Source organism: Leuciscus leuciscus (assembly GCF_965113295.1).
Source record: "Leuciscus leuciscus genome assembly, chromosome: 1".
Classification (NCBI taxonomy): Eukaryota; Metazoa; Chordata; class Actinopteri; order Cypriniformes; family Leuciscidae; genus Leuciscus; species Leuciscus leuciscus.
The window spans coordinates 68,407,189-68,432,605 of record NC_138725.1 but is presented as its reverse complement, the minus strand read 5'-3'; the positions used below and the strand labels follow the sequence as shown (position 1 = coordinate 68,432,605).

At 39.2% G+C, this 25,417-nt stretch overlaps 1 long non-coding RNA gene across 1 annotated transcript in view; it reads right to left on the bottom strand.

Moving 5' to 3' along the window:
* Nucleotides 1-2,336: 2,336 nt before the first annotated feature.
* The window catches only part of LOC309512928, a 156,683-nt gene continuing 133,602 nt past the window's right edge, over nucleotides 2,337-25,417 (bottom strand). The window contains exon 3 of the long non-coding RNA XR_014211219.1: nucleotides 2,337-3,524. This is a non-coding gene — a long non-coding RNA (uncharacterized lncRNA). The remainder of the gene's footprint in view (nucleotides 3,525-25,417) is intronic.

The window sequence follows — 25,417 nt, the reverse complement described above, 5'->3', positions numbered from 1 at the left end:
AGACAAAAAATGGTTGGGAACCACTGACCTAAACGAATGAAAGTTTCACAAATATATATATATTTTTTTTTTAAAGGACATCTTCAAAGACTTTGAGAGGAACATCTCAGACATGGTTGAAAGGTTCATTGAATTTGTGCAAGGGATATATCCTTTATCCAACAAAGCTAAACAAAAATGCTTTTATTTTATGGGCAAGGCTTCTTTAACTCTGACACACATTCGCACTGTGTCGAGACCTGGAGAACCAGCACCATGAACAACAGCTTGTGATTGCCTTGGCAACACTGGAGAAGGTGGTCAAAAGCAAGCTAGAGGAGAAAATACCGGATGATCTGGCAATGGTCAGTGGAAAACTGTCTTCATGATCACTTAATTTGTGTATAATTATGAATAATTAAGAAGTCAAAAGCCATTGTAACTACATGCCAGACACTTATTTTTAGTATTGACTGATCCTTCGTCATTTCCTATGCTGCCCTGTAGCTCTTGGTAGATAAAGACACAGTGACCAATGCAGTCAGTGCTTCTCACGACACCCACCTGCAGAAGATTGATAACAGGGAGGATGAGCTACTGGCACGGGTCAACAGTAATAATAATAATAATAACAGCGTAATATTTTCAGTTGTATGTATGAGAGCATTTCAGTTGTGTGTGTGTGAGCGTTTCAGTTGTGTGTGTGAGCGTAATATTTTCAGTTGTATGTATGAGAGCGTTTCAGTTGTGTTTGTAAAAGCATTTCACTTGTATGTGTGTGAGCATTTCATTATTGTATGTGAATGAATTTGGTTTCATATATGTATGTGAGAGGAAAAGTACATGTATATGCATGGTAATTCTGAATAATGTCCCTAGGGGCACCTCATACAAATGTACAAAAAGAAATGTAATCAGTAGTGTTGTGCGCATCCGCAAACCGTACTCGAGAAAAGGGTGGTCTGAGGTACGGTTCATGTGAACTCCAGTACGGTCCGAAAAACAAAAGAAAATTGTAATTATCCTACCAGTTGATGGTTTCAAATTATGGTTCAAAGTGGAAACCGGTCCATGGGCACTGGTCAGCAAGCCATTTGTGCATATTTAATTGCATCCACTAGGCAGGCGATTCACCTCCACAGGATTATTTATGGCACAAAACAGGATACACTTGCCGATCACGTTCACATAGGAAAAAAACAGAACAAGAAAACGCAGCCTTAGAAAACACAAGGCAAACGTACAATAATTCATTTCTGATTCAACATTTCAGTAACAAATCATATACATGCGCAGTTCAAATGACACATTAATCCAATTTTTCGACAGTTATTTAACACATCAACATTCATTAATCACTCATTAGCTGTGTCCCAATGTGAAGGCTGCATCCTTCGAAGGCTGCGGACTTCAAATGATGCAGCCTATGCGTCCTCCGAACGACGCACCATGTAGCCTTCGTAGGATTTCCTAATTGCGCAGCCAGGTGTTCCCGATTACCGCTCCAGGCGCCAAGCAACGGTGCGAGAGTATGCTGCCATCCTGATAATTCATTTGATATAATTGAGTAAACAGCTATGGAGCCAGAATTGGCTATTGTCATTTTCATGTTTTATATTTTACTGGAGGACATGGAGGATGTTTCAGGTCATGTACTTTCGGCTAAGTAAGGAACTACATCGTTGATACTCGAGGTGATTTTCCCACACAGGACAGCAACACTACAAAATTATGTTATTTTACAATATGATGCATTGTTTTACATTTAACTACACAAAAAGTATATAGTTTAAATGTATCAACCTTGAAAATATTCAGAAGTAAAATGCAACATATGCAGTAATATAAAAGCAGAACCATCACAAAAACCCTGACAAGGTTTTTTTCCTCCAGAATTCCTTTACTTTTACTCTTGATACCTTAAAGGGATACTTTACCGTTTTTTCATATTAAACTATGTTATTCCCTTAACTAAGACGAGTTGATACATACCTCTCTCGTCTCAGTGCGTGCACTAAATCCCTCTGTCTTGCGGCGAAACTTTGTTAGCCCAGTTCATTTAATATGGGCCAAGCAGAGAAGCTACCAAACACCTCCACGTTTTCCCTATTTAAATACAGTTACTCGCGAAGTGTAACTCGACCTAGGACTGTGACACAAAACAAAACGTTGCGCTTTTCTAAGCGTGTAAAATGGATAACTATTTTGTATGGCGGAATACCATAGCAAGTGCTTGTAAGCACTTCGACTTGGCGCAGTAATATCTTCACTCGTGGAAAAACCCCCGCTCCCTCTAGTGAAGATATTACTGCGCCAAGTCGAAGTGCTTACAAGCACTTGCTATGGTATTGCAACGTTTTGTTTTGTGTCACCGTCCTAGGTCGAGTTACACTTCGCGAGTAACTGTATTTAAATAGGGAAAACGTGGAGGTGTTTGGTAGCTTCTCTGCTTGGCCCATATTAAATGAACTGGGCTAACAAAGTTTCGCCGCAAGACAGAGGGATTTAGTGCACGCACTGAGACGAGAGAGGTATGTATCAACTCGTCTTAGTTAAGGGAATAACATAGTTTAATATGAAAAAACGGTAAAGTATCCCTTTAAGTACATTAGAGTATGCAAGATAATTTTGCTTAACTAAGGTTTGAAATATATGACTAGTAGTTTTTCCCCAATGCGGTATTAGTGGTTATTAAAAGTACTTTAGTGTAATAAAGTATCTCAAGATTTATTCCATGAGTCAGCCCTGCAAACCTGTTGGTAGACAACTTAGTGGATGGTGAAAATATGCAGTCAAACACTCTGGAGACCATCCCAGATGATGTCCCACCAGCAGGAGGCCTTACCAGGGTCTCTATTGTGGAGCCCATCCTGGTCCAGCAACACACCTAGGTCTCCCACTCAGCTGAATAAAAGTCCACATCATTTTTTCTTATTTTATGTACTGTAAATTTAAATGTTTATGTTGATTTTGAGATGTTTAACGTATTTTGTAAATAGTTGGGGGAAAAAGGTATTGAAGAATTTGTTTCATGTAGAAATTATGACTGTCATTACAAAAATAAACAATGTCCAGAGCAATGAATTCTTTTATTTACACATTTAAAGTTGCATAATTTTTTTTTTCCTTTTAAAAAATATAAGTGAAAAAAAGTTAAACAAGAATATATATATATATATAATTTTTTATTTTTTTTTCTCAATCATTCTTTCAAGAAGAGAAAACAGCCTGTCCATTCTCTCCCTACTCCCCTGTGCTCTCCTCGCCTCTGCAGTCCCATGTCTTCTCTAATCAAGTCCAAAAACTCGTCCTCTCTGTCTCGCCTTCATCGTGCTGCTGGTGCTGGTGCTGCTACCGTTACCCCTGGCTCCTCCTCTTCTTGGTCACACACTGCTGAACTCGGCCCTGGTGTGTCCTCAGGGATTGAGTCAATGAGGGTGGCAATGCCTCTGTCCCAACATCTCATCCATGAGGACAAACCAGGGCCAAGTTTCAGCAGTGGGTTTCCCACTCACACCCTCACCCGTCCCAGGACACTTGCAATCCTAAGGCAGAGCAAATTAACCATGGCTTGTTAACAACAACAGCACAATACATTTCAGCAAAGATGTGATCTCAACTTTCTTATTTTTAAAATAATATTCAGAAATCATATTTATGAATACTCAAATTTGGTTAAAACCTTTAGACATAGCTTGCATGACAGCACTACAAAAACAAAAACGCCTTATCTACTGCTTTTCTTATTGTTGTGGGCTTTATAGGGTGAATGATATTTCTTATTTACACAAGTTAGACAGACGAGTGCAAATATTACAATAAAATGTAATTTATTTAGTTTATTTATTTTTTTAATTGCAATTTAATAAATTGAGCTGTCTGCTCCTTGCTGCCTGAAACAATTATTAAACTAATATTAGCACAAGTTTTGCCTCAGACCACCTGACAAATGAAGCCACGCAATGGTGACGAAGGAGTTAAGATGAATTTTATAAGAAAGAAAAACTTGTGGCTTTTAACTGTGGTTTCACTAGCTATTTGAGTAAATGAAAACATAATACTTTCATTTAAATGTGAATTTGCCGTCCACCACCGAACTCTCGGCCGTCATTTTTTTTTTAAATAAAAATGCTGTCGTCACCGGCGTGCGATGACTTATGGGGTAGGATAGTCCGCTAAGTGTCCATTCATGTATCCTTCCTTTCACGGGGAAACGAATGGTGCATGGTGTCGCTTTAGCCTTCGTCGCGCTGCGATGACGCAACCGGCCTTCGAAGGATGCAGTGTCGCTACTCGATCCGTACCGGTAACACTATCTGTACTGCGCATGTTTTTCTGCCACTTCCTGTCATCATCAATGTTTTTACGACAACGTCACTGTCACTACTCGATCCGTACTTTACTGTCATGATTTGTACTGTACTGTCCTGCATGTGCGAAAAAAAACATGGATTCTTTTGCATTTTATGTGAAAGTTCAACAATTTCTCTTAAAAGGAGAAATGCCTGACAATCACGAAGAGCGTCGGAAAGTGAGACGGTCGTCTGCGAATTTTATCATCAAAGGTAACTATGACAAGGCAACACTAATCCAGGATTTGGCCTTAGTTCAATTGTGTTGTGTAACAATATATCGTGCCACAATATATCGTAATACAAAAATGCAACAATACGTATCGTGGATAGTGAATATGTATCGTGGATAGTTCACCCAAAATAAAAATTACTGTGTGAGGAAAAAAATGGATGTTTTCAGAGTTTTTGTGTAAGTACTACATTAAACAACTATATAATGTTGATTATAATGTATAATAATGCAATGGGGAATATTTGTGGGTCCTGATAATGCCAAACGTCTTATGTTACCAGAATGTTAAAAATATTCGTCTAAAATAATTCAGTATTTTCAGCTTCAGAATCATGAATATTTGTATTCTGGTGGCACCATTGTTCTTGGGTTACAAGCACCAAGTCCAAGCCTATTCATTTAAACCCACAATGTAATATCAAAGTTAGCATTTTAATCAACAGTGCATTTTGTGTTAACCTTTTATAATATTTCTTGGGAGTATCGCAATAATATCGTATCGTGAGTTCAGTATCGTGATATGTATCGAAACGTGAAATGAGGGTATCGTTACACCCAGCTTTTATAAACTTGCCTTAGAAAAATAAACATTACTGGTGTGTATCTTGAGACAAAAAATGGCACTGACATATTTTAAGATGTATCAGTCACGGTGTTGCTTTAAGTTAAAACAGCTCAAATATGCATTTTACTCTCTGGGCCTTGTCTGTGTGAAACCGGGGGTATAAGAACCGGAAGATTGTATAATGAAAAATAGAAGAGAACTGACTGACTGGTACAACCTCATGTGCTAAATGGAATTTTTTTTTTTTTAAATATCAAGTTATTTTAACTGTACTTGTTCAGCTCCCATATCTGGGTATTAATATGTGATTTTAATGTAGTTAAACCTGTCAGATATCAGATAGTAATACTTTGAATTTCAACTTTCAGACGTTTTCTTTTTTTCCTTTTAAAACAGACCACAGACTCTTCTACATCGGGCCCCAGTATGCAGTATATGCGGCTAGTTGTCCTGTCAGAGGAAAAGAAGAGGTCTGTTCTCACGGAGTGCCACAATAACCCTGGGACTGGCAATCATAGTGGTGTCAGAGGCACTCAAAACCGGGTTATTGCTGGCTACTATTGGTCTAAAATTATCCGGGATGTGAAAGAATGGGTAATTTTACATACTTAATGGGTATCTTATATCTGTTCTTAACTCTTTCCCCGCCAGCATTTTTTTTTTTAAGTTGCCAGCCACCGCCAGGGTTTTTGACGATTTTTGCTAAACTTTAATGGCCCACAGAATATTTTCTTCTATGAATATATGAACATGCTACATATCAAAATAAAGATCTGAGCCTCTGCTTTTAAACAAAAAAAAATATTTTATTTTATCTTAATTTTTTCTTTTTTTATTGCCACTTGAACATAGATAGGTTTTGTCAAAAACACAACATTCTGGACAAAAAGGTGAGAAAAAGGCATTTTCAAGCAGAATACATTCAGATGTCGTTTCCATCATATATAAAACCTTCCAAAATAAATTACAATCATAAATAAATCTAAAATATATTAAATTTAGGCACTGTAATTTGCTTTTGAGTGGTACACAGAGTAACATTTCCCAGGATGTAAGGGGACGCCACAACTTTTGCAGTAGAACGAGGTCTCCTTCCGCAACCCCTTACGTACACAAACTCTGCATCCTCTGGTTGGGTGTTGCTTTTTGGGAGTGGGCGGGATTGGAACAAGTTCATGAACAGCAAAACTGACATTCAGCCTGTTTGTTGGGTCAGTGTTGTATGGTGCTCTTGGAGTGTTTTCAGTAGCACTTTTCTCCCCACCACCAGCATACTCTCGGCTGGTCCATGATTTTATAACACTCTGGATGAACGAGAGAAGAGTGTTACAATTACCCTGTGGGTTTTTCGCTTTGTAAATGACAAAAGCGTTGAACAAACTGATCTGAAACAGATACATGACAAATTTCTTCGTCCACTTGTGTGACTTCCTGATAAAAGGGTAGTACACAATGTTTTGGTCTAGTTTGTCAACGCCATTCATTTCATGATTGTATTCCACAATGCATGCTGGTTTTTGCTTTGCAACTTTTTCTTGGTGGCCTCTCTGCCATACCTCAACACGTTCCATGCTGTTCTGATGGAATGTTGTAACCATTTTCACTGTTTGTTTGTCTCTCCATGCCAAGACCATCACATTTTTGTTGTGACGCATGATTGTTTCCCCAATCCTAAGGTCAGCATTTCTGACATCTCGAATGACCGGCGGTTCACCTCTGTTTTTCCTAATTGTACCACATACATGGGTTTTCACATCAAGTAGGCGCTCACACAGTCGTACAGAGTTGTATAGGTTGTCCATAAACAATCTGTAGCCATGACCTGCTAGGCGATCAAGAAGAGAGACAACCGTGTCACCCAGGGTAGCGCTTTCCCCACAATAGGGCTTCATGTTAAAACAGTAGCCTGTATCAGAATCGCACAAGATGTAGGATTTTACTCCATATTTGATGGGTTTCTGGGGATTGTACACCCTGAAAGCTAGGCACCCACGCCACAGAAACATCCCCTCATCAATGCAAATGTTTGACTTGGGCTGATACATTTCGCGGAATTTGGACACAAGGTGATCCAAGACAGGGCGGATTTTGTACAGCCTGTCAGTACAATTGTCCGGCCTTGTTGTATTATCATTGAAGTGAAGAAATCTCCATATGATTTCAAACCTGTTGCGAGGCATGACCTTGTTGAAGTAGGGGGTAGCTAACATGTCATCTGTACACCAGTACATATCAAGTTCAGGCTTATGAATGATACCAGTGAGAAAAAGGAGCCCCATGAAAGTTTTCATTTCTGAAACTGTGACAGGCTTCCATGCATGACATCTAGCATGTTTTGAAGTGTCATCCATAGCCTGAATACACTGATCTGCATACAGGTTGGTCTGATCAACAATGTTCTGAATCAGTACATCAGAAATGAACAACTCAGTAAAGTCTACAGGTTGTTCTGACTCAAGAGCAGCAGCATCACCGATAGGCCCAGGATTCTCAGTGAAGGGAATGTTTTTTGGCTGCCAGTTAGTTTCATGCCACTCAGGATCATCAGGTTCAGCATCTTCAGCTGGATGGTTCACAGTGGCACTTGTTTGGTCACCAGCAACACCATGTTGATGTACTTGACGCCTCTGCCTCTGCCGTGTTCTACCTGTAAATAATTATATGAATAATTGGAATTACTTTCAATAAAAAGACATAGATACACACACATACACACAGGTGAAACTCGAAAAAAGTGAATATCGTGCAAAAGTTTTTCAGTAATTCAACTTATAAGGTGAAACTAATATATTATATTGACTCATTACATGCAAAGTGAGATATTTCAAGCCTTTATTTGTTATAACTTTGATGATTATGGCTTACAGCTTATGAAAACCTTTTCACAATATTCTAATTTAGAATTTGGGGTTTACATAAGCTGTAAGCCATAATCATCAACATTATATAAATGAATAAATTAACTTTTGCACGATATTCAAATTTTTCGAGTTTCACCTGTAAATACATATTACAATGTGGTAAATGTGCACAAAGAGAGAAACAATTTGGGCATTACACGCTCATATTTTATGCACACAGCCACACATAAATACATGCACACTCACACACAAACATTATAGTGTTTATATATATATTATCCAAAATTGTGCATTACATGTGCATAAAGATAGAACACTTTCTCATATATTTTCTTATCTTGTCTTACCTCTACGCGTTCTGCCACCTGGGAACGATGAATGAGATCTTGGCCTTGAATGCGTCCACTCACTGTCCGAAGTATCACAGTCTGAACTGTCACTGTCCACTCTTCGACACACAGGTGAACTTTGTCTTCGTCCAGATCGACGGGTGAACAATCTATCTGCTGCTCGTCCATGACTAACGTTAGAACTTTCTGTGACAACATGTTCATCTCTCTCACTGACTAACGTTACTTCGTCCCGATCAGATTCAGAATGATCAAATAAGGAGTGATCGGACTCAGAGTCCATCAACACCTCCAGTACTTGATCAGCCGTAAACCTCTTCATTTGTCTGTCAGATAGCTACATTCTCGCTACTCCATTCATGTTTGAGCCGATCACAGTCGGTTTCTTTGATCAAAAAGTTCCGTACTCTTTCAGAGCATGCGCACGGGTCTTCCTTACCGTATACCACCATAAACACGGATACCCGGAAAATTCCGTGTTTGGCGGGGAAGCGTTTTTTCATAAAACCCGGAAAATTCCGTGTTTGGCGGGGAAAGAGTTAAGAATGTGTCTACTTTTGCCACCTTTGATTGTTGGATACCTCCTTGATTTAAAAGTTATATTTGAAGTGGATCAAAAAAGTTAATCAAAGTTGGAGTGTCCTAAAACTCCATCAGGTGACCTAATGGAGAGAAAAAAAAACCTTGGGAGAACCCAGGCTCAGTCGGGGGCCAGTTCTCCTCTGGCATTTATGAGCTAGAGGCCGGATTGTAGTTTGAACTGTAGGATTATATGAATGCCTGGCTGAAGAGATGTGACTTTAATCTAGTTTTAAACTGGGAGAGCGAGTCTGAGCAACGAACAGTATCAGGAAGACTATTCTAGAGTTTTGGAGCCAAATGTGAAAATGCTCTCCCTCCTTTGGTGGTTCTGGATATCCTAGGTATGACCAAAAGCCTTGAATTTAGTGATCTTAAAGAGCGCGATGGATTATAGGACGATAGAAGATCCGTTAAATAGACTGGAGCTAAGCCATTTAGGGCTTTATAAGCCAGTAGCAATACCTTGTAATTAATACGGAGCTTTATAGGTAACCAATGCAGTGATGATAAAATCGGTGTTATATGATCATATTTTCTTGATCTCGTAAGAACTCTAGCGGCGGCATTTTGGACTAACTGTAGCTTGTTTATTGAGGATGCAGGACAACCAGCTAATAAAGCATTACAGTAATCCAGTCTCGAGGTCATGAATGCATGAACTAACTTTTCTGCATCAGAAACTGATAGCATATTACGTAGCTTAGCAATGTTTCTAAGGTGGAAAAAGGCTTTTTTTTGTAACATATGAAATATGATTTTCAAAAGACAGGTTGCAATCGAGTATAACACCCAGGTCTTTTACTGTAGAGGATAAAGTAACAGGACATCCTATGATGTTAAAGTTGTATTGTGCGAGGTTTTGTGGGCGTTTTTTTTAACCGATAAGTATTACCTCTGTCTTGTCTGGATTTAATAAAAGAAAATTACGCGTCATCCAATCTTTTATATCTTTAACACACTCTGTCAATTTGGAAAATTTTGCGTTTTCATCCGGCCGTGATGAAATATATATTTGAGTGTCATCAGCATAACAATGGAAACTAATTCCATGTTTCCTTATAATATTTCCAAGTGGCATCATATGTATTGAGAATAACAGAGGGCCTAACACAGATCCCTGCGGCACTCCATAGTTTACTGGAGTTATGATCGATTTTTCTCCATTTAAATAGACAAAATGGTAGCGGTCAGATAGGTATGATTTGAACCAGCTTAATGCTTGTCCTTGAACACCAGTATAATTTTGTAGTCGATCTAAGAGTAATGTGTGATCTATAGTATCGAACGCAGCACTAAGATCAAGTAAAACTAGTATTGAGATACAGCCTTGGTCAGAAGCTAAAAGTAAATCATTTGTGATTTTAACAAGCACAGTTTCAGTGCTATGATGCGGTCTGAATCCAGACGGAAACTTTTCATAGATATCATTTTGTTGCAAGAAAGAGCCCAGTTGAGCAGACACCACTTTTTCTAATATTTTAGACATAAATGGAAGATTTGAAATGGGTCTATAATTTGCTAGATTATTATGATCTAATTGTGGTTTCTTAATGAGAGGTTTTATAACTGCCAGTTTAAATGTTCTTGGAACATGACCTAAAGATAAAGACGAGTTAATAATATTGAGGAGAGGCTCTTCTACTACAGGTAACACTTCTTTCAGTAGTTTAGTTGGTATAGGATCTAATAAACATGTTGTTGTTTTAGATGAAGTGATAAGTTTATTTAACTCTTTTTGTTCTATAGTTGTAAAGCACTGTAATTGTTCTTGCGGGGTGATAATTGAAGCTGAATTATAAGGCGCAATTGAAGATTGAACGTTTACAATTGTGGTTCTGATGCTTTCTATTTTCTCAGTGAAGTAGTTCATGAAATCATTACTACTGAACTGTAACGGGATATTTTGTTCGGGTGACGTCTGTTGATTTGTTAGTCTAGCCACGGTGTTAAATAAAAACCTTGGATTGTTTTGGTTGTTTTCTATAAGTTTGCGGAGGTGCTCAGCCCTGGCCGCTTTTAGGGCCTTTTTATAACGTGACATACTGTCTTTCCACGCGATTCTAAAGACCTCTAAATTAGTTTGTTTCCATTTACGCTCTAAAAAACGTGTTTCTCTCTTTAAAACATGCGTAGTATTGTTGTACCATGGTGCTTTATTTTTCTCTCTGACCTTTTTTAATTTAATAGGTGCAACCACATCCAATGTTCTAGAGAGAATGGTGCTCATAGTGCTAGTTAGTTCTTCTAGTTCATCTGTTTGTTTGGGTTCAGGCAGCAGCTGAGACAGATTAGATAAGCAATTTGAGAAATTATCTATGGTGGATGGGAGGATTGTTCTGCCTGGTTGATAACGCGACGCCGCATGACATATTACAGCAGTACGTAATATGCAGTGATGTAGTGATCAGTGACATCATCACTTTGTGGAATGATATCTATATCGGTTGGATCGGTTCCATGTGATATAATTAAATCGAGTGTATGATTAAGACGATGAGTTGGTCTGGTGACGTTTTGCTTGACCCCAAATGAATTTAATAAATCTGTAAACGCAGCCCCTAACGCATCATTTGGATTATCTACGTGTATGTTAAAATCTCCAACAATTAATGCTTTATCGACATTGACTAATAGGTCTGAGAGAAAATCTGCAAACTCTTTTAGGAAATCAGCGCAAGGCCCTGGCGGTCTATATACGGTAGCCAAGGCTAGAGATAATAGGGATGTTTTTCTAACATCTAAGAGCGTAACATTTAGTACAAGTACTTCAAATGAAATAACCCGTTTTCTGAGTAACATTGAGAATATCTCTATAAATGGTTGCAACACCGCCGCCACAACCAATCAGAAGGGGCTCATGCTTACAACAGTATCCAGGAGGAGTAGACTCATTAATACCGAAATAATCATTTGGTTTAAGCCAGGTTTCAGTAAGGCAAAGTACATCGAAGCTATTATCTGTGACTATTTCTTTTACAATAACTGCCTTAGGTGTGAGTGATCTAATGTTTAGAAGACCTAGCTTTAGAAATAGTTTTTGTTTACTAATAGCAACATTTTCTGTTTTAATAACAATTAGATTTTTCCTAGATCCTGCAGTAGATTTATTATTTGATCTCACTAAACGAGGAATAGACACGGTTTCTATGCAATGTTGTCCTAAGACAAGAACGGGTATTGTTCAAAAGTCATATATAACTTTAATGAAAGGTCTTTATCCACTTCAAATGTTGACTACTGTATTATCACCTGCAGTAGCATATGGACTAAACATATTAAAGGACAAGTTCGGTATTTTACACTTAAAGCCCTGTTTACAGATCGTATCTGATGAAATAGAACGGTTAAGATAAAAATTTGGACACATGCTGCTGTCCCGAGAATTTTAGGTTTATTTCGCTTCCCCCCACCACCCCCACAATGGTTGTCTATATGCACTGGAAGATTCCGTCCTAAAAACACATTAAACTTTCGTTTACAAAGACGTGAAACTCACCGAGTGGTCAGGGGGTGTTCACTGATATGTTCCATCAAAAATCGCTGAAAAAGATGCATTCCAACAGGTTTTATCGTAGTTTTTGTCCAACTCCATTGACTTAATAGGACGTGCTGTGAGACCGCAGCACCTTTACGATATTACTCCGCCGCTTCTTCTTCTGCTTCTTCTGTGTATTCAATGAAATGCCCGTGGTTTGCTTGCAATTGGCAAAGGTGCATTATCGCCACCAACTGGGCTGGAGTGTCTATTATTCAAGCTCTCAACGGAAGAATCACGGGTGTGATGCGTTTGGCAAAATAGGTCCACAAAAGCTAAATAAACCTAAAATTCTCGGGACAGGAGCATGTGTCCAAATTTTAATCTTAACCGTTCTATTTCATCAGATACGATCTGTAAACAGGGCTTTAAGTGTAAAATACCGAACTTGTCCTTTAAAGCCACAGATGCCATGTCACTTAATGTTAATACCGCCATCTCATCAACTGGATATTTTCGAGACAATTTGTTCAAGAAATGTGTTGCTTTTTAGGTCAGATCTGGTCACCGCTGCCAGTTGAATGACCCAATCAAGACTGTTGTGCCAGTCTTACATTCCATTAAGGTACTTCTTACAATGTTTTAGCATACTGATGAAACTAACAAGCTAGTCTCAAGCTTGTTTACAGTTTTACCAGCATTTGACTAATGCTAATTTTGTGGCATGCAGGTAAAAGAAGCTTGGGAGGTGCTTGGCCTGCATCTGATTGGGCCACTGCCAGAAACGGCAGTTTGTTTGTTCATGAGTGTGCGAGAGCGTGTGAGAGTGAGAGAGTGTGAGAACGTAAGAGCGTGTGAGTGTGTGAGAGTGTAAGAGCGCGTGAGAGAGAGCGTGTGAGAGTGTAAGAGCATGTAAGAGCATGTGAATGTGTGAGAGTGTAAGAGCGTGAGAGTGAGAGCGTGTGAGCATGTAAGAAAGTGTGAGAGCGTGTGTGAGAGTGTAAGAGCTTGTGAGAGTGTAAGAGCGTGTGAGAGTGAGCGTGTAAGAGCATGTGAATGTGTGAGTGTAAGAGCGTGAGAGTGAGAGCGTGTGAGCATGTAAGAGAGTGTGTGAGAGTGTAAGAGCTTGTGAGAGTGTAAGAGCGTGTGAGTGTGAGAGCGAGAGCGTGTGAGAGTGTAAGAGCGTGTGAGAACGAGAGTGTGCGAGCGTGTGTGAGTGTAAGAGCGAGCGTGCGAGAGCAAGAGAGAGAGTGAGTGTGAGAGAGAGCGTGTCTGTGTGTGTGAGGGATGGAGAGCGAGAGTGTGTGAGAGCAAGCGAGCGAGAGCGTGTGATGGATTGAGGGAGGGAGAGCGTGTGTGTGAGAGAGTATGAGGGAGGGAGGGGGTGTGAGGGAGGGATGGAGGAGAGATGGAGGGAGGAGGGATGGAGGAGAGAGGGAGGGATGGAGGAGAGAGGGAGGGATGGAGGAGAGAGGGAGGGATGGATGGAGGAGGAAGGGAGGGATGGATATAGATGTAGGGATAGATGGATGGATAGATAGATAGAGGGGTAGATAGATGGAGGAAGAGATAGATGGAGGGTAGATAGATAGATGGATAGATAGATAGATAGATGGAGGGGTAGATAGATGGATAGATAGAGGGGTAGATGGATGGATAGATAGATGGATGGATAGATGTATATAGATGGATGGATAGATAGATGGAGGGGTAGATAGATGGAGTGATAGATGGAGGGTAGATAGATGGATAGATAGATAAGATAGATAGATGGAGGGGTAGATAGATGGAGTGATAGATGGAGGAAGAGATAGATGGAGGGTAGATAGATGGAGTGATAGATAGATGGAGGGGTAGATAGATGGAGTGATAGATGGATGATAGATAGATGGAGGGGTAGGTAGATGGAGTGATAGATGGAGGAAGAGATAGATGGAGGGTAGATGGATGGATAGATAGATAGGAGTGATAGATGGAGGAAGAGATAGATGGAGGGGTAGATGGATGGATAGATAGATGGAGGGGTAGATAGATGGATAGATAGATAAGATAGATAGATGGAGGGGTAGATAGATGGAGTGATAGATGGAGGAAGAGATAGATGGAGGGTAGATAGATGGAGTGATAGATAGATGGAGGGGTAGATAGATGGAGTGATAGATGGATGATAGATAGATGGAGGGGTAGGTAGATGGAGTGATAGATGGAGGAAGAGATAGATGGAGGGTAGATGGATGGATAGATGGATAGATAGATAGGAGTGATAGATGGAGGAAGAGATAGATGGAGGGGTAGATGGATGGATAGATAGATGGAGGGGTAGATGGATGGATAGATAGATGGATGGATAGATAGATGGAGGGTAGATGGATGATAGATAGATGGATGGATAGATAGATGGATGGATAGATAGATGGAGTGATAGATAGATGGAGTGATAGATGAGTGATAGATGGAGGGTAGATAGATGGAGTGATAGATGAGTGATAGATGGAGTGATAGATAGATAGATGGAGGGGTAGATAGATGGAGTGATAGATGGAGGAAGAGATAGATGGAGGGTAGATGGATGATAATAGATGGATGGAGTGATAGCTGGAGGAAGAGATAGATGGAGGGGTAGATGGATGGATAGCTAGATGGAGGGATAGATGGATGGATAGATAGATGGAGGAAGAGATAGATGGAGGGGTAGATGGATGGATGGATAGATGGAGGAAGAGATAGATGGAGGGGTAGATGGATGGATGGATGGAGGGATGGATGATAGATGGATGGAGGTAGGTATGGATGATTTCATTTATTAATAAATAAATAAATAAATAATTTTATCCGGTGTGTTTCAGTGTTTTCTTGAGTGCAGACATTTGTTAAAGTATGCTGAAATAAATAGAACAAACCTTTACCAAATGAAATATTACATGTAGTAATATTGTAAATATTACAATATATTACACAATATTACTTCTGCAGAGGAGGCTGATCGCACACTAGTGGCATCATAATGCCCACACTTAATGCACATCTGTATTTCCCATACATAAACTATTTAATTCTTTAAATCCTCGAGAATATTAATTCTCCATTTAATTATTGAATCAATTTAATGTAACCTTGATATTTTATATATTTATGTTAAGATAATCACTAGTAAATAACTTTCCAATACGGATCTTATTTTTTATTTATTTTTTAAGATGTAAAATGTACAATAACTGGCTTATACAGAATTGACAAAAATATGAATGTTAACAGGAATAACACACAACTTTAGGGAGAAGAAAATAAATTAAAGTTAAAATAAAATAAATAAACAATAAATAAAATGACAAAGGATAAATAAAAGTCAGTTAAGGGGCTTCAGTTACGATACGGATCGTGTAGTGTCGAACAACAACTGCCGTAAATGGTTTCGACATCAGACAGGAAGGAGACGTGTTCTCGCATAGACATAATAAATACATAGACGCCCTATTGGCCGCTGGATCGTGCGTCAACGGCGCCGCCATACTGCGGAGGGCAACTTTCCCATACCTCTCATAACGAGAATTGAGAAAAATGCCTATTTCGTGTGCTTGCTTGGGGCTGTACAAATCGCCACACAATTGAAAACAGGTCTCAGGGAATTACCTTTCACAAGCAAAACTGAACATTTGTTTCTGGTGTTATTTCATTTACTATTTTTATTTTCAGAGGAGAAAGGCCGCGAAATTTAAAAATACTACTGTTATTGTGTCACGAAATGTAGTTTTAAGAGTTTTTCAGTCGACAATGTAGTTGTTTAACCCTCTGAGGTCGGCAAACGCGCCCCTGTGTTTTGCTGGATTTTCTTCACATTGTAGTACAATAAACTTAAATTACTCCGTCATTTATGGTTATACAGAAAAAAGAAATATAAAAAAAGAATCTGTGATATTTCTACTTTTGTGTGTGTCCACTTACAATCAAATCAAAACATTGTGCTTTTGTAAAATAAAGAAAATAAACAGGGTGTGCGTTCTGCCTCTCCGTCGCGGTGAACTTTTTTTTCTTGAGCACGTCTATAAACTGAAACAAAACTCAGCGAATACTTGTCACACATTTATGAGCCATACACCTTTATACACATTTAAGTGTGCACTTTTAAATGATCGGATTCAAACTGAAAACAAATATTCTCTGTTTAAGTAATTTGTATAAAACCAACAGGATGTCCAGTATCTCAAACGCTTGCTAATTACTTTTAATTCGACCACGCCCACTCGCGCAAAAGTGATTCACATGCAAATCGTCCACATGGGACGCGAACCCCCTCGTTACCTCAAACACAAAACACCAAAACACTTCACAAGTCTCTGCTTTTCGTCGAGTTTGGAAGACACGTCTGAGCTTACATTGGATTTACCCCCAGAAGAAGAAGAACGCGATTTGAAGACAAGAAAGATGTAAGGTAAGAAATTCGTACTTATTAGTTTATGGTATTGTTGCATAAACTTCACATTGCAGTTGAACTGTTGCTAGATATATGGTGAATATTATACTATTTAGACCTGTGTTTACTGTTAAATACTGTTTGTGGATATCTGCTCAAACATAGATATGTATAACCATAATGTTTAATATTTTGGAGCGCGATGGCGTTTGAATGTATCATATTTTGGAGCGCGCTGTGGGTTTGAATGCATCATATTTTGGGGCGATTGCGTTTGAAAGGAAAAATGCACCAAACATTAGGCTTTATGTTTTTACTATTATCTCATTTCATATCATCATAACGAATGGAAACATTTGAAGTAACATAAGATAATCAATATATTTTTCTCTAGCATTGTTACTGAAATCTTTTGGAAGATTTATAGGCTGCTATAGGTTATTGTTATAATTATTTTATGCAGTACTGCACATAGCGTATGCCTACAAGGCACAACAAACATGTTGTTCATTATATTATATATTGTTGGAAACATGTGTGTGTGTGTGTGTGTGTGTGTGTATTCTGTGAATTTTAAAAAGCAATTTTAACGAGAAAAATCTAAAATGTATTCCCAAAATCGTGCAGGCCTAGTTTTCTCTTGATACCAGTATGTTCACTTTTTTTCTTTTCTTTCAGGGACCAGATGCAACTGAGTCCTGCTGACTTCAACATTCACATGAGTCTCTGTACATGAACATGGTAAAGTGAAAATCAAACACCTTGGAAATGAAAGGTATGTACAATGTTTTTAGGAATGGCACAAAGGTCTCTGTCTTTGGATCATTGTTTTCAATGTGCTCTTTTGTCATTTGCTGTGTATTTTTGGATTGTGTTGTGTTGTAAATAAATCCAAACAATCTAAAAGCCATTATTTTTTAAATATTCTCATTCTTTGTGCAAGGTTGCTCTGAATGACAGGGCCTGATCGCTCCTAATAGGGCAGTTAGGGGAGTGTCTTTGTCTTTCTCAGGTGTTGAAGGCTTACATATTCATGAGATGATCACGCCTCTTCGCATATGGCTCTTCACACAAAACACGTCTTAGAAATTTTTAATCAATATATTGTCTTATCTGAATGAGCAGTCAGGGTGATTTTCACATAGTTTTGGAGCAATTATTCTAGGCTACGTGATACAATTTTCAAAAGTCTTGTGAAGAAATAATCAGTATGGGTTTCATGGCCTTATTTCAGTGACAATTTTTTTTATCATTATCTCAAAACTACAAACTTTTACATACATGCTGCTGATATATTATTGTAGCAGAGTTTGTGCTAAATACAGTGTAATAAGACTTTAGCCATGACAATGTCACAAGTAACAGAAATAAGCACAAATGTCAGAACACCTCCAGGGCCAGAAAACAGCTCAGACCCCAGAGGGTTAAAGCTCAAATCTGTGGTTTATTTATAAAGATAGCGCCTATTTAAAAATGTTATCTGAGGGTTTCGGAGATGTGAGATCCAGCGATCACCGGGCGCTCAGCGCTCATGTACCCCGCCGAGAACAGCCTTACCTCGGCTAGTGCTTCTGACGTTCGCCGCTGGATCTGATGTCTTTAGTCTAGTGGTTAAACATGAGAATAATTCGTCTTGTGTATATCTAACGGGCGATCTTTGGTCTCATTAATCTATCATTTGTTCCTTGGCAAATCGTTTTGGCTGAAGGCAAAGTGAAGTTTCATAACTTTATATATTTAGGCTATTTAAATTTAACGTTGTAGCCTGCTGTATGTTTGACTGAATCGTTTACTTTATTTCTTGACTTGTATAGCTTCTTATACCTTTTAAAAACTGAAATTTAACAAAAAGAGACAGGGTTGTGTCATTTTATTTTATATAGCCTATGTAAGAATATTTTAAAATATATAAATTTACATTATTTATTATTGTTATTATTATAATATACCACTTGCGATATTCAATCTATTATAGTTATGCTGTTAAATGATTGTACTATTCATAGTAACTATTTAACTTATTATTTTTCATTGTCTATATTCTGTAATTGATATTTCATATTCTATTGCTATTATTATAGTATTATACATAAACTATATGCTATTATCAATATATTATTATATTATAGTACTTTATGATATTATATAATTATACTTTTCATTACTATTTTATTTGCTGTATACTGTTTGTTTATTTATTGACTAAACTATTTACTATTAGCCTACTTCTCACTTTATCTTATATTTACTATTTGCATTGCACTGTAGTTGTACCATATCATATGTATTACCATAAAGGATCCATCAGTTATCTTTGTTATTGCTAAAATCGGGTCAATGACAGAATATGCTTTTTCCACAATAAGAAAACTTTATTTTATTTAATTTAATGTGAAAATTAAATTATATCTCAGTATGGGGGTGTTCACAATTCTTATCCAAGAATAAAAAGCCAAATACATGACAAGCCTGAGCTTTGGCCATTCCTTATTAAAAAAATAAGTCTAACTATCGAGATTTTAAATAACTAGAGATGGAACTTTTTTATACACCACATACAAACCACTGAAATCGGTTGATAAATATAATTTTTTGGGGGTTTTTATCCAGAAAAACCGCAGCTCACCTGTTTACTTGCATTTGATTACAGCGCAGTCTTGCCCTCCGCAAAATGGCGGACGCGTTGACGTATCGCAGCAACGTTCCAAAGCGGCCAATAGGGCGTCTATGTATTTAGAGCGCAACGCGTCATAATCTGAAGACCACGCCCACCAAGGGGAAAAACAAACCAACCGTCTCCATTGACTTTGCATTGCGAGAGGCTGCCTCCTTGTCATTTCTTGCTTCTAAGAAAAGACAGAATAATGCCTAAAAGCTGCTATGTGACAAGGTGTACAGCAAACAAGCTAAGAAACCCAGAAATAAGTTTTTATAAGCTGTCGACCCCAAAAAACGAGCGTTTGAGGACATAAAAGTGGATACAGGCTGGAACGAATGGGTAAATTGTGGGATCCTGACACTCAGTATGCACTAAAAATACACTACGTGTGCAGCAAGTTAAACATTTGGTCACTGGTGAGTCAAATATCCAAATGTCAGTTTTATATATTATATTTCTGTAAGATAAACTATCCTGTGTTGCCGATTACGGTCTCCTCCAGCGGACGTGCATTAGTTCTCAAGAGTAATGAGACACGTGACGCAACTGCCTGTATCCACTTTTATGTCCTAAACACTCGTTTTTTGGGGTCGAGAGCTAATAAAAACTTGTTTCTGTTTTTTTTTAGCTTGTTTGCTGTACACCTTGTCACACAGCAGCTTTTAAGCATTTTTCTGTCTTTTGTTAGAAGCAAGAAATGACAAGGAGGCAGCCTCTCGCAATGCAAAGTCAATGGTGACGGTTGGTTTGTTTTCCCCCCCGGTGTGGGCGTGGCCTAAATGCGCTCTGTCTCTATGCGTTCTCGCACATGCGCAGTACAGATCGTGTTTCCGGTACGGATCGAGTAGCGACATGCATAATTGAATTGGGACAGCCTTCATTGCGCCGCGGTGACGCAATCGGCCTTCAAATGCGACCACACAGCCTTTGAATTGGGTCATCCTTCGTCGCGCCGCTGTGACGCAATCGGCCTTCAAATGCGACCTTCCAAGGATGCAGCCTTTGAATTGGGACGTCCTTCGTCGCGCCGCTGTGACGCAATCGGCCTTCAAATGCGACCTTCCAAGGATGCAGCCTTTGAATTGGGACGTCCTTCGTCGCGCCGCTGTGACGCAATCGGCCTTCGAAGGCTGCATCCTCCGAAGGCCGATTGGCCGCATTTGAAGGCCGATTGCGTCACAGCGGCGCGACGAAGGACGTCCCAATTCAAAGGCTGCATCCTTGGAAGGTCGCATTTGAAGGCCGATTGCGTCACCACGGTGTGATGAAGGCTGTCCCAATTCAGTTCTGCATCCTCCGAAGGCCGTATTTGAAGGCCAGTTGCGTCATCGCGACGCGACGAAGGCTACCCTGATTCAAAAGCGACGCCAAATGCGTCCTTCGTTTCCCCGTGAAAGGAAGGATACATAAATGAACACTTAGCGGCCTATCCTACCCCATAAGTCATTGCGCGCCGTTGACGACAGCATTTATTTTTAAAGGCGGTCGAGACTAGAGATCGGTGGTGGACAGCAAATTCACATTTAAATGTAAGTATTATGTTTTCATTTATTTAAATGGCTAGCGAAACCAAGTTAAAGTTTATTATAAACTTCATCTTAACTCCTTCGTCACTATTGCGTGGCTTCATTTGTCAGGTAGTTTGAGGCAAAACTTGTGCTGATATTAGTTTAAAGGGACACTTCACCCATTTGCATTAAGCTTTGTATTGTTAGAAACCCAGTCATATATTATAATAAACGTGGATTTTTCATTAATTTTTCCCTGAGATGGGAGAAATAAGGATTTAAGTGTTTTACTTCCTGCTTATTATGACGTAAAAATCATCATTTTGCGTCATAAGCAGGAAGTCACATTTCATTGAAAAGTGTAGAGACTACAAACAAGCTCCTCATTATTCCAGGGGGCGGGACCCGCTCACGCTACAGGCCTATTACAGATCAGTGGGTGGGACTTCACTTTCTGAAACTAAAAGCAATATCCTCCATCTTGTTTGGAAGCTAAGCTAACAGGCACTGTGGAGCAAGCTGTGAAGATATGACAATAGCGGAGGGTAACGTTACTCAATATGATGTAGAAGAAGAGGATTTCGGAAGTCTGATGCTCGAATCAGGTGTTTGTGGCTACCTTTACAAGCCGCATAGCGAAGAGCAGCCGAGGCAGAAGACCTGCCTGTCGCGGACGAGAAGCCCAGACTGGCTCGAGCTGGGGGCGGACTGGTGGCGCCGGTGATCTCACTATGCAACTACGAACACAGAGATAGAGTCCGTCTGCTGCAAAGCATTTAAACGATGCCAATTTCTCCTGGACGAAATCTCTGAATCAGACGAGGACACGGACGTTTGTGTTGTGAACCATCCTAGTTTCGCACCGCATCTGACTGAACATCCCGGTAACGTAACCATGCAATAATTCACCACTTCGAAAGAAATACAAATGAGGAATACATGAACGCTAAACAAGTGCTCGGTTGATGTGCGTTTTAACATTGCTAAGAAAATTCCCGCTCCTCGGAGACCGATGCGTCTCAGTTAGGGGTGTGCTCAAAATATCGATTCTTAGATACATACCGATATAATAAAAAAAGATACAGTATCGATATTCTAGCCCTTAGTATCGATACTCCGCCCAGCCATTAGGCGGCGCAGCGGCGCCCGCGAGTTTCAAAAAACTCATGGAAAATGTCGAAGATTTTATTACAAGCTTTTGTTACAATCACTTCCCATTACGTTAACGAGGAGTGGGAACTGATGTCGCACGTTTTACAAACGCGAGCCATGCGGGGTCAAACATTGCAGAGTTATTGAAAGCGGCGCTGGAGGAGTGGGACCTCGTATCCAAAGACCCAGCTATTGTGACTGACAACGCCGCAAATATGAGCGTCGCAGCGGAGCTTGCCGGTATGTTGCATTTCAGGTGCTTCGCTCACACTTTAAACCTTGCCTCGCAGCGTGCATTGAAGCTTCCTGCTGTCGCTCGTTTATTGGGACGTGTTAGACGGATATCCACCTTTTTTAAGATTTAATAAGAAGTTAATAATAAGAATAAGAATAATAAGAAGATTTTGTGCTTGTGTGAGCTCAGACTGTACCCTTGGAAAGTTAAATGTTGACTTGTGGTAATTTCCAGATTAATACAATTTGTGTACAATTAATCAGAGCACTTAAAGTTGCAAATATTTAAGCAAAATGCACTTTGTTATAATGCACTTTTGTCTTTAATAAATTTTTGTTGAGTAAATGTGTTCAGCATTAACTAATTGGCTCTGGCCCATGTATTTTTATTGAATCGTATCGAATCGTGTCACATTGTATCAAATCGTATCGAGACAGCTCTGTATCGAGGTACGTATCGAATCGTGACCTGTGTATCGAGGTATGTATCGTATCGCCAGGTTCTCCAAGGTATACAGCCCTAGTCTCAGTAATGACGCCACCGGCCTCGCGTCGTTCTCCCGTGCCCCTCAGCCTCGTCCTGCTCGCCACAGTAAACATGATGAATGGCGACTGTAGAACGCAAAAGCTGAAACGCGGACATTTTGAGCGATCTCGAAATCCCTGGCAAACTCGTCACGGAGACTCACTAGTAGCTAATCCTTGTTGTTTTCAACTGCGCTCTGTAACCGGTAGGCGTGGCTTGGGAGTGGCCTCCTAGGGCAGCGAAGCAAGTGCATTCTGGGAGTTGTTGTCTTTCATCCACATAAGCCAAAAATACATTTTCTGGCTTTTCTCAGTCTAGAAAGCTCCAAATTCAAAAATGTCTTCACATTTCTTCTACATAAATGACCTATTTTAAATACACATTCATCTTTCCAGAGGTGAAGTATCCCTTTAACGACCTATTTGTAATATTTGCACTAGTCTATCTCACTTGTGTATTAGGCTAAAAGAAATATGCTAAAGAAGTAAGCCCACAACAATAAGAAAAGCAGTTGATAAGGCAATGGGGTTTCACTTTTATGTGTTTTTGTAGTGCTGTCATGCAAGCTATGTGGTTTTAACCAAATTTGAGTATATAGAAATATGATTTCTTAAGTATTTTGTATGCATGTCTTGATGTGTCATATTTTGCAGTGTTAACAATGCACTTAAGATTGCACCCCTGTGTTAAGCTTTTTTAGAGCAATTCAGGAGAAAAAAAAAATACTAAGTAAGAAAGTTAATACACACGTCTTTGCTGAAATGTATTGTGCTTTTGTTGTTAACAAGCCATGGTTCATTTGCTCTGCCCTTAGGATTGCAAGTGTCCTGGGACAGGTGAGGGTGTGACTGGGAAACCCACTGCTGAAACTTGGCCCTGGTTTGTCCTCATGGCCCAGTTCAGCAGTGGGTGCCCACGGTGAGGAGGAGCCAGCAGCAGGAACACCAGCCCAGAGGCAAGGAGAGTAGGGAGAGGATGGACAGGCTGTTTTCTCTTCTTGAGAAAATGATTGAAAAATATATTTTTTTCTACATATTCTTGTTTAACTTTTTTCACAATTTTTTAAAAGGAAAGAAAAAAAATTTTATGCAACTTTAAATGTGTAAATAAAAGAGAATGAATTGTTCTGGACATTGTTTATTTTTTTGACAGTCATAATTTCTACTTGAAACAAACTTTTTTTTTTCAAATAAAATTGGTAAATGAAAATCATTTGTTCCATGGTCTACATTAAAGTACTTTTTCCAACTATTAACAACATACGTTAAACATATCAAAATCAACAAACATTTACAGTAGCCTACATAAAATAAGAAAAAAATTATGTAGACTTTTATTAGAATTTATTAGAATAATAATTAGACTTTCAAAAAGAGTAATTTCTGAAAAAAGTACTTTTAATAACAAGTTTTTAGTATCAAGAGTAAAACTAGAGGTATGTATTCTGCAGGGGAAAAAACTCCTTGTCAGGGTTTTTATTATAGTTTTGTATTTATATTATGCTACTCCTGCATTTTACTTCTGAATATTTTCAAGGTTGTTACATTATATACTTTTGTGTAATGTAAAATCATATGTGAGGGAAAAAAGGTACTTCAGTAGGTTACTTCACATTTGTACGTGAATATTTAATGAAATATGCAGTTCCGAAAATTAGAGTAACAAAATGTAGGTCTGTTGTCACTATAACAAATTGTTGCTAACTACAGCTGTGTCCCATATCAAAGGGCGCATCTGAAGCGCTCGGACCGGTCTAGCCTACAAGGAATGTTCTTGTCGCCTGGCAACCGTGACAGCTGCCGATGACGAGCGCGAGAAATACTGGACTTTTTTATATTCAATTGGGTTTTATATTCAAACAGGGCTAAACCGAAAATACATGACCTGGCAGCGCCGGGGCTGAAACATCCTCACCATGTCCTCCAGTAAAATATAAAACATAAAAATGACAATAGCCAATTCTGGCTAAAATGAATTATCAGGATGGCAGCTGTCCTCTCGCACCGTTGAGGAGCGGTGATCAGAAGGTTGCGCAATTAGGAAATCCTATGAAGGCTACATGGTGCGTCCTTCGGAGGACGCATAGGCTGCATCCTTGAAGTCTTCAGTCCTTCGAAGGATGCAGCCTTCACATTGGGACACAGCTCTAGAGTCTCAACTCATGACACAATGATCATTGTTACACGTGGTAGCTTTAGCCCACGGCTAACTAGTTCAGCTCGCGCTGTGAGTGCGGCCTACTCAACTCATCTCTTATCAAATCATTTCTGAAATTGACATATCTGTCATAAGATAACATATGATAAAAAATGTCACTCACCCACACGAGATTGCATCACATATTCAATTAAAGAATATTATTCAATAAAGATTATCACTCTGGGATCCACTAAATCTTTACTCCGATTTCCACTTCACCTTTCTCTCTCTGACGACAACACTCCAGGCTGAAGCATCCAAAGTTTCCAAGTGCACACAATCACAGTTCCCGATAGATTATGATTATCATTTAGTACAAGGAGTTTCTG